The 11,443-nt window shown below is 42.9% G+C and overlaps 1 non-coding gene across 1 annotated transcript; it reads right to left on the reverse strand.

Annotated features, from left to right (window-relative positions):
* Positions 1-4,071: 4,071 nt before the first annotated feature.
* On the reverse strand, positions 4,072-4,180 carry LOC136509797 (small nucleolar RNA R71). The gene has a single exon (XR_010772537.1). It is a non-coding gene; the product is annotated as a small nucleolar RNA R71 (small nucleolar RNA).
* Between the last annotated feature and the right edge of the window lie 7,263 nt (positions 4,181-11,443).

Consider the following 11,443-nt stretch of genomic DNA (forward strand, 5'->3'; position numbering starts at 1 on the left):
TCTATGTAATGTGAGCAATGCTTCGCTACCTCGGTGTAAAATTGGAGGTGGTAGATGCTTTGGTGTGTATAATCCCCATTTCATTTATATCTGTTAATTCAACAAAACGATCTACTTATTTCTCTAACATTTCTGTCTTTCGAAACTATTTTTTGAATGACAGCGCAAGAAATTTAAACACAATAGGTTGTTAGAAATGGAGGCCATAGCACTATCATCGGAGCTAGCAGCCTTCATCGTATTGAATTGCTTGGAAAAAAGGAACATTCTCCATTGCACAGTCTATGAAGTACAAGGCGCAGTACGGGCCAGAGCGGCTCGCTAGACTATTATAATTTCTTTTTTATTTAAAGGGATCGAGAGCTTCATAAGTACATTTGAACTATAACCGTAACATTTGTAATGTTTAATATTGATGGACCTATCGTCTACGTAGCGAATATAAAGTGAAATCTGATTCCACCAAAAAAATAAAATAAAATAAAATAAATTATAAAATAGTAAATTGAGAAAACAAGATCACTGCCGGTTAGCACAAAACCGACAGTGATGGTAAAGAGGGCATTGTCGGTTCATGGCATGAGCCGATATTGTTGGTTAAGCCATCACTGTCAGCTTGAAATCCAAACTGGTAGTGTTGCTGAAGAAAACACTGCCGGTTTGAGCCACCAGCCGGCAGTGATGGCTCAACCGACACAGCCGGCTTGAGCCATGAACCGATAGTGATGGCTTGCTCAACACTGCCAGCTTGAGACACAAGCCGACAGTGTAGGCTTGCTCAACACTACCGGCTTGAGCCAAGAACTGACACTCTTGAAGTAACCATCACTGTCGGTTGGGTCTACAAATTGGTAGTGTTGTTCAACTAGACACTGCCGGGTGGAGCCAGGAACCGACACTGATGCCTGTAGATCAGTGTCATTTCTTAGGAATCGGCAATGATGTCAACCCCCCATCACTGCCGGTATGCCATTATCGGTTCAAAATCTAGCAGTGAAGGTGGTTTTGAACCAACATTGATGTCATGATCTGGGGTAGTGGTTGTGGTAAGGGTGATGCTACTGATGGTCACGTTGTCAGTGGCACAGGCACACTACAACCATCATGTGCCACCCCATGCTCTAGGCCCGCAACATCACGTTGCTGCATCGAAGCATCGATGCCACAATGGCCACTATGCCCTGGCACCTGTGTCGGTGCCTACGGAGTCAGCAAGTTCTCCTGGCAATGGCGGTGCTGAGCATGCACAGGCGCAAGGTCATCATGTCCGCCATGTATTAGCACAAGCGGCACTAGGTGATCATGGTTAGCACGGCCAGGATGCATCAGCACCAGCGCCAGGTCATCATGGCCACCACGATCATCACAGTCATCATGCACCAGCACCACGTCATCATGGCCATCATGCCCAAGCGCAAGCGATAGGTCATCACAGCCACCACAGCCATCATGCCCCAGCACTAGGAAGCACAAGCTCCAACGCTGCACCACCCTCGGCATCACACTCCAGCTTCGGTGCCTGCTCCTATTCATGGCAGGCAAGAGCTCCTAATTGCACATGGGAAATGACTGTGACATGTGTGGTATAAATGAAAGATAATATTTCAGCTAGTCTGTTTTTTTCATGTAGCATCTTATGCAGACTATTTAAATAGATCTACTACATTATAGTTGTAAATTGGTTTTCTCTTCATGCCACGCTTGACCCCTCCCGACCCAATCCCACCTCCTCCCCACCTGATCCCACCTCCTCCCACCTGACCTCATCTCTTCCTTGTCCGATCCCACCGTTGACGCCTCCTTTTTGCTCGACCTTGTCTACCTAACCGAAGCCTCCCCCTCCTTATTGACGGTAGTTAACAACCAATTTAAACCATCAATTAAACATGATAAGGGCATAAATATAATCACTAATGAAGGCTTAGGGGTTTAAACTAATAAATTCTATGAGTTTTGGTGAATCTGTGTTTTTAGTAGGGTTTAATCAGAAAACCACCAAGGAGGACCTAATCGTCAAAGGAAAATACAGAGTTCCGCCGTGGTACCCACATGGGAAGACTCTAGAAGGGTCCAGAAGCCACATCACCGAAGCGAAGGGCCACCCCCTGACAGGTGGGGCCGCTCGGCCCCCCTAGCCCCACCTATCAGCCAACTTCATATGTTGGTCTCCCACTGCCTTTGAGGATGCATCTAGGTCGTTGCTTAAGTCGGTTTGATCCAAGGACTCACGTTGGACCCTCAGGGCTATATAATAGAGCCCCTACCTCTCCCCCCAGGCATAACCCTAGTCATCAAGTCATTTGGGAAGACAGAAACCCTAATCTCCTTAGAGCTCCTCCTCCGTAGCATAGCTAGTTAGGATAGATCTAGAGGGAGGCAAGCAGGACTTAGCTTGGATTCTCGATCTTGTCAAGAGCGTGGTTTGGTATAAACTTTGTACCCCTCTCTCTCTCTTGTTTCTCCATTATTTTTATATGCTAGTTACAATTGTTATGATAATCGCAGTGTTCATCTTATTCATGTTCTTCATTATGATGTTCAACGTCTACTTTGATTATATATTTAGTATACCTAGTTTATCATTGTGTTTATGCATAAGTTCGTATAGCGCTCACTCTGATGTACACGGGGTGGGTGGTCGACATTGTGTAAGCGTGGTGCTTATACGTTGTTTACCTACGGATACACCCTATATTCTAGGTCATGTGGTAGATCGCAGATGCGACACTCCCATTGAGTCCTTTGTAGTCCACTCCCTAAATATAGGTGCAAGTAGGGTATGATTACGAAGGTAGAATGAGCTCTGCCCTCAATCTTCCTTGGTAATATCCCTTAGGTGTAGATATGATGATGATCTTAGCCATGCTTACTAGGTGTAATTGCACTAATCAAATGTATGCTTTCACTTGTAATTAAGAATGACTTAGAAATTATTCCTCTAATATTCTACCTGACCATGCTAATGCTATAGAAAGGAGTGCTCTAAGTGATTTATTATTCTCATTACTTATCATTTATACATCTCTTATCTTATGACTTACCCTGTTGTGAGTAGAATATTGGCTATGGTTTATTTCTCCTTCAATAGTATAAGTTATCAATACATGTCCATGCTAGACCTTCCCAGTGGTAAAAATATAAATAATGATACCTAGAATACTCTCAGTTAAAATGCTACAATGGTATATTATATGTGCTTTGCGGATACTTTGTATTCATAGATTTATATATATTCTCTCTAGTCACTTGCATTAATAAGAACTGCTTAGTGTTATTCTAGTAATACTATGTAGTACCAACACATATCTCTGGCATCATCACTAGGGATGACAACCTAGTAAAGCTAGGAGGTATAGGTTTATAAAAGGTGGCTAAGTACTTAAAACAAGTGACACGTTAATAAAGACCAACAAGCATTTTTAGCGCCATTGCCGGGGAAGGTAACTAGCAAAGGAAGTATTGATAAACTTATACTTACTGATGGGATCGAGATAACCATTGACCTCTGCTCAAACAAGCTTACCCTTGTTTTGCCTACTTGAGTATCTTATGCAGGGTAATGTATGACCAGTTTTGACCTTTCGACAAACTTCATTGAAGATCTAGAAGCATTAATCAGGAAGACTAGAGCTAAGCTCAAGAAAGTCTCAGCGTTAAAGTTGGAAGACAACCATATAAGGCGAAGCTTAACACTAGAATTTGAAGCCATGGCTAACAGGACTCTTAGTGAATTCTCTGCTCCAACTATGGCCAACATCCATACTGGACCGACAGTCAATGTTGGAGATAATGGATTCGAGCTCAAGCCGGCTCTCATCAACATGGTGCAAACAAACCAGTTTTGTGGAAAGGCACATGAAGATGTGAGTGCACATCTCTAACACTTCCTGGAGATCTGCAGCACCTTCACCATCAAAGGAGTAACCTAGGATGCCATACTACTTTGCCTTTTCCCATTCTCACCCTTGGGAATGGCAAAGCAATGGTTCTATGCCAATAAAGATATAAACACTACATGGGATAACTGCTCCACTGCCTTTCTAGCAAAGTTCTTTCCCATAGGCAAGACCAATGCTCTGTGTGGGAGAATTTCAAGTTTTCAGCAGCAACATGATGAATCTGTCCCTGAGGCATGGGAACACTTTCAAGGTTATATTGCGGAATGTCCTCATCATGGGATGGAGAATTGGCTACTCATGCAGACTTTCTATCATGGGTTGACCAACAGTACCCATGAGACTATGGATGCTGCTGCTGGAGGTGCAGTCTTGTCACTTACACTTTCAGCTGTGACCACTCTTGTGGAGAAGATGGCCTCCAACTAGGGCTGGAATGAAGAATGTGCTCAAACTAGCAAAAGAGGTGGATGTATACATCAACTCAAGGAAGAAGACATGATGTCTGCCAAGATGGACCTGCTGATGAAGAAGCTTGAAGACTGAGCTAATGAGAAGCAAGAAGTCATACACATTCATGATTCTTGCATGACATGTGAAGTGTGTGAAAACACTAGGCATTTAGGGAATAGTTGTCCTGAAACCCAAGAGGATGTGAATGTTGTCAACAACAACAATTACTCTCATCCTCAGCAGAATCAAGGATGGAATCAGCAACAAAGGCCAAACTACCAAGGTAATTATCAAGGTAACTATCAAGGTAATACTTTTATTAATTTCAATCAACCACCCTTGAGAGAATTAATTGCTAGTCAATCCAAACTTATGGAGGGATTATCTAGAAAGGTAGCTTCTAATGATAAAATTTTAGAGAATATAAATAATAGAATGGATAGCTTTGCTTCTGCCATTAAGAACCAGCATAGCTTTAATAAAATGGTAGAATCACAAATAGCTCAGCTGGCGGCTGTTGTTCCTCTGTCCAATAAAGGTAAGATTCTGAGGCAACCGAAAGATCTTGAAACTGCAAATCTTGTCGATATTCATAATGTAGCTTACTACTACACGGAGCCATCGACAGGAAGGTGGATAGATTATATCTTGCCTAAGAAGAAGAGCGATCCAAGAAGACCTGTCATCCCATCGCCATAGAACCTCACATTTTTCAAGAAGTTGTATGTGACTTCGGAGCAAGTGTCAACATCATGCCTAAGGTAATCTATGATCGAATTAATGGAGATGCTTTGTTGTACACAAATATGTGTTTGCAGCTTACAGTCACTCTGTTACCCCAAGGAAATTCTTGAAGATGCCATTCTTCGAGTAGGGCAATCATATGTTCCCGTAGACTTTATGGTTTTGGAAATAGGTGGAGATGTAAGGGCACCCATTATTTTGGGCTGACCTTTCTTGAGCATCGCTAAAGCCATCATCTACATGGATAGTGCCAAGATCTGCTTCACAATCAAGGATAGAAAGGAGAAGTTTTCTTTCAAGAATCATATCTTGCAACCTCCCAGACATCTGCAGACGCCATATTTGCCCAAAGTGACAATAGTGACCAAGAAGAAGAACAACAGGAGAAGAAGGAAGAACAAAGCTAGGCAACCACATGAAGAGATAGTCAATATGATCAACACACTCCAATCAGAGTATGACCACCTCCTCGCTTCACCATTCCTTGCTAAGAAGGATGATCCAGGCGTACCAATGATCGAGTGTACTATTGGACAAAGAATATTCCACAAGACTTTCTGCGACATTGGATCGGGGGTCAACATAATGTCCAAGGTAACGTATGAATATTTATTCGGTGATGAACCTTTGTTTCCTACATATATGCAATTACAGATGGCGGACCAATCAATCCGATTCCCAGAGGGGATAGCAAAAGATATTATGGTAAGAATACATGATCACTATGCCCCTACCAACTTCATGATTCTGAACATGGGTGAAGAAGAAGATGATACACCCATCATTCTTGGAAGACCATTCATCAACACCACCAACGCGATCTTCTACGTCGGATCTGGACAAGTCGACTTCCAATTCCCTAGAGAAAAGGTATGCTATTATTTTAATAGTTACACTACTTATGAGTAGCCAAAGAAGTCATGCTCTAGGAGGAGACGTCGATCATCCCAAAACCAGAAGAATCAATCTCCAAAGAATGAATGGGAGTAAGATAAGGAACTTAAAGGAGTTGTAAAAGATGAACCTGCTCCACCAAAGTCAAGTCCATAGACCAAGCAGGTGTGGAAGGAGAAGGTAACATCATCCCCAGAGTCACAAGAGGCGCAATCATTAGAGTCTCCATCACCGAGACCGGATGATGCACCCATAAAGTAAAGGACTCTACTCCAGCCAAGTCCTATCCAGAGGACTTAAAAAAATTCGAACCTTGGCCATGAGGTAACATCGGTAGCTATCCATATTTACTTTTAGCATTGCATGAATTATTTTTCACTTTAGCATAATTACTTTTCTGAATTAGCATTGCATTTAGAAAAGGAAAAATAAAAAGTTTTATTATTGCATTATATCATTGCATCATAAAGCCTAAAACCCCATGTGAACAAATCTACAGTGTGTAAAAGCCCGTAGAAATATTTACCGTGGTGACATAAAAATAAAAATAAACATGCATACATACTTCTTTCTGCATTATATAAATAAGAAAATCCAAAAATATATTAATTAGACATCCCACTAGAACTTTGGCAATTAGGAAATCTATCTAAACCCACAAGAACAAATCTCTGAATGGCTGATCGCTAAACCCTTATCTTAATCCATGCCACAAGTTTTTGGTCTTCTTGTTGGAGTATTTTGCAGGATGATCAAGAGTAAAGCCATCCATCTGAAGTACATTTTCCTGAGCTGCTACTATACCTGCTACATGAGGAAAACAAATTCTAGAAGGATGAGAGAGATTTTAAGAAAGACCACGACAACATCCAGCTTGGGAGAGGAGCATGCCCATGTATCTAGCTAAGTATTTCTTTCTCTTTTTGGTTTTACTATCTTTGAGTTTTCTATATATTTGTTAATGTCGTAAAAAGATGCATAACAAACAAAAATTAAATAAAAGTTTATCTTAGCTATATATATAGATATAATAGTAAGGTGTGATCTTAAAAATGAAAATAAAATAAAAGTGTGTGTCTAGTTTTCTGTTTTTAAGAATTAAACAAAAAGACTCTAAGGATAATCTCTTACAATGGAAATGATGACTAGTTGCTCTATCGTGATTCCTTTCAAGTACCTAGTTTTCAGTCTTCAATTCTCCTGAGTTTTCGATATGACTGTTTTGATATAAGAATTTACTCTGAACTTGAAACTCGTGGGTAGCATATGTTTGATCTAAGTCTAGGTAATTGACGGATATGATACGAGAAGGTCTGAGGTGATGTTTATCTTGTTCCTAGTGATACTAGAGTTCTAGAGATTTATCTTTTGAAAAATATGAGAATCCTATATAATGAGTTCATGTATGACAAAGCTTGAATTCCTACCAGAGCCATATATGATATTTAGAATAGAAAAACTTTCACTCATATATGCTGCTTGTTTTGCATTGAGTTTAGTCAAGCTTTGTTAATGCCTTATGAGAGATTTGTCATGTTCTTAAAATCAAGATCACGCGCACACCACCTAAATATGCACTACTCTTACACTGGGGGTAGGCGCAACAACATGCCATTCCATTTAGATCCACCTAAAAATATTTTACTCCTACACTAGGAGTAAACACCAAAAATATTCTTCATAGATATCCACCAAATAAATGCTCCAAGTTCTTCTTGCTATCTCTCAAATGTTTTCGTTACAGAAAAGAAGCATGGGTCTATGCAAAAGTTATTCATAAAAAAAGAGAAAAAAGAGAGAGATAAAAAAAATGGACTAGTGTCCGAGATATTAAAAACAATGAGTACTCAGATGCCCCGCCTGAAAAAAAAGAAGAGAAAAAAAAGAAAAAAAAAGAAAATGCATAAGATAGCCCGTGTTTTCTTGCAAGGTTGTTTTCAAGTTTCAAAAGAGGGATATGTTTTCACTACCGGTATGCCACTGTCGATTCAAAATCTGGTAGTGAAGGGGTTTTTTGAACCAACAGTGATGTCCTGATCTAGGGTAGTGGCTGTGGTAAGGGCGATGCTGCTGATGGTCACGTTGTCAGTGGCACAGGCACACTACAACCATCACGTGTCGCCCCATGCTCCAGGCCCGCAACACCACGCTGCTGCACCGAAGCATCATTGCCACAATGGCTGCCATGCCCTGGCACCTGCGTCGGTGCCTACAGAGTCAGCAAGTTCTCCTAACAATGGCGGTGTTGACCATGCACAGGCGCAAGGTCATCACGGCCGCCATGCATTAGCACCAGCGGCGCTAGGTGATCATGGTCAGCACGGCCAGGATGCATTAGCACCGGCGCCAGGTCATCATGGCCACCATGATCATCACAGTCATCATGCACCGGCACCATGTCATCATGGCCATCATGCCCAAGCACCAGCGATGGGTCATCACGGCCACCACGGCCATCATGCCCTAGCACCGTCGTCGGTCCATGCCGACTAGGAAGCACAAGCTCCAATGCTGCACCACCGTTGGCATCACACTCTAGCACCGGTGCCTAGTCCTATTCATGGTAGGCAAGAGCTCCCAATTGCACATAGGAAATGACTGTGACATGTGTGGTATAAATGAAAGATAATATTTCAGCTAGTCTGTTTTTTTATGTAGCATCTTATGCAGACTATTTAAACAGATCTACTACATTATAGTTCTAAATCGGTTTTCTCTTCATGCCACGCTTGACCCCTCCTTGCCCCATGCCTTCTCCCCACCCGATCCCACCTCCTCCCGCCTGACCTCGTCTCTTCCTTGTCCGATCCCACCGTTGAAGCCATCTTTTTGCTCGACTTTGTCTACCTATCCGAAGCCTCCCACTCCTTGTTAATGGTAGTTAACAACCAATTTAAACCATCAATTAAACATGTACAAGGGCATAAATACAATCACCAATGAAGGCTTAGGGGTTTAAACTAATAAATTTCACGAGTTTTGGTGAATCTGTGTTTTCAGTAGGGTTTAATCAGAAAACTGCCAAGGAAGACCTAATCGTCAAAGGAAAATACGGAGTTCCGCCATGGTACCTACATGGGAAGACTCTAGAAGGGTCTAGAAGCCACATCACCGAAGCGGAGGGCCATCCCCTGACAGGGGGGGCCACCTGGCCTGTTGGTGGGGCCGCCTGCCCCCCTAGGACCACCTATCAGCCAGCTTCGTATGTCGGTCTCCCACCACCTTTGAGGATGCATCTAGACCATTGCTTAAATTGGTTTGATCCAAGGACTCATGTTGGACCCTCAGGGCTATATAATCCAGCCCCTACCTCTCACCCTAGGCATAACCCTTGTCATCAAGTCATTTGAGAAGACAGAAACCCTAATCTCCTCGGAGCTCCTCCTCCTCCATAGCATAGCTAGTTAGGATAGATCTAGAGGGAGGCAAGCAGGACTTCGCTTGGATTATTGATTATAAGGGAAATGGACCCTAGGCCCACTTACTTTAGATTTTGGTGTTTGATGACCAACACAAACAAATTGGACTAATGAATTTGCAAGTGTTTGTTTTGTAGTTCAATAGGGTGCAAGACGTGGCTTGGACGAAGGCAACATGATGATCTGATGATCAACATCATAAGCAAGACCTTAAAAGCACAAGGGAAGACCCAAGATATCAAGCAAAGTCCAAGCATGAAGATAGGAACCAAGCTGGACGCAAGATCGTAAAGAAACGAGCTCACAGAAGTGACCGGATGCTGGTAGCATAGTGACCGGATGCTCCGATCAAGAGGCTCGGCAGCAGCAGCGACTGAACGCTGGACGAGCAAATCGACCGGACGTAGGACAACAGAGTTCGGTCGAGTATAGAGAGGTTCCAGAGCGGCGAAACTACGACTGGACACGTCCGGTGGCAGGTGACCGGATGCTGGCAGCATCCAATCAGTTGATCGCGACTCCAACGGTCGGGACGACCCGACGCGTCTGATCAGGACGACTTCAGCGTCCGGTCCATAGCAGAAAAGCAGGACTTCATCCCCAATGGCTATTTTCTCAGTGGGGCTTATAAATACAGCCCCCAACCGGCCAAATGAGGTGAGTGGAGCTAAGGAAACATAACTAGGGTGTTGATACAACATTTTAGTGATCTCCACTTGCATAGTGCTTAGTGATTCATTAGGTGATTAGCGTAGGTGCTTTGCGAAGTGCTTAGGTTGATTAGACCACCGCTTATGCGCTTGCTCTAGGTTTAGGCCTAGTGTTTAGTGAGGTTTGCATATCTCTTACCACTCGGTGCTTGCGCACACCATTATTGTACATCGGAGGGGCTTGTAGTCTTGCGAGATCACACCAACCGCGTTTGTGGTGTGGCCGCCACCGTGTACCGAAGGGAACAAGGCCCGTGGCGTTTTGGTCGGAAGCTTGATAGTGAAGGCGGCGGGGAGCATCCGGGAGAGGCTTGCCAGAAGGCACGTTGGAGACCCACTTGCGTGTGGGAAGGCCCGAGGCTATCCACGGAGTTACCCGACTGGGAGCTTGGCCCTTGCGAGGGATTCCTTACGAGGGGCTCCAATGAGGACTAGGGAGAAGCTTGAGCGTTTCTTGATACCTCAGTAAAAATACCAGAGTCATCGACAGGAGTTTGCATATCTCTACCTTGCTCTTTAGCTTCCGCATTTACATTGATTATATTACTTATTTTGCGGTAGAGATAGCAACACACTAGCAAAACCGTAGTTGCACATTTAGATAGTTTATCTATTGCATAGGTTTTGCTAAGGTTAGAAAAAGAGGCCATAGTTTAGAAGTAGATTTTTTAAGTTGCCTAATTCACCCCCCCCCCTCTTAGGTGTCACGGTCCCCTACAAGTGGTATCAGAGCCGGTTGGCTCGATTTGGACCTTTGGCTTAACCGCCGTAGAGTCGACGCCATTTAGAGTGGTTTGGATGGATACCTCTAGGCCTCCGCACTTTGACGGCACTAACTTCCCTTATTATAAAGCTAGAATGGCTTACTACCTTAAGGCGGTTGATTTGGAAGTTTGGAGAGTCACTCATGATGGGATGAAACCCATTAAGAATCCCGATAAACCCACGAAGAGTGAAGAAAAGGAAATTCATTTCAATGCTAGAGCTAAAAATTGCTTGTTGGAATCATTTAGTATGGATGTGTTTAACCAAGTGTTCACTTTAAATACGGCATATGAAATTTGGTTAAAACTTCAAGAGCTCCATGACGGCACATCAAATGTCCATGAGCAAAAACATTGTCTAGCTAAACAAAATTATGATTCCTTTACAATGAATGATGATGAGCTTGTTCATGATATGTATTCTCGTTTGAATCTAATTATCAATGAGCTCCATTCAATAGGACTAACAAAGCTAGATGATGTAGACATCATGAGGAAGATCATCTCCGTGCTACCATAAAAGAAATATGCAAGCATCATCACCATCCTTCACAACATGGAGG

The sequence above is a fragment of the Miscanthus floridulus genome, chromosome 15 (genome assembly GCF_019320115.1).
Source record: "Miscanthus floridulus cultivar M001 chromosome 15, ASM1932011v1, whole genome shotgun sequence".
Classification (NCBI taxonomy): domain Eukaryota; kingdom Viridiplantae; phylum Streptophyta; class Magnoliopsida; order Poales; family Poaceae; genus Miscanthus; species Miscanthus floridulus.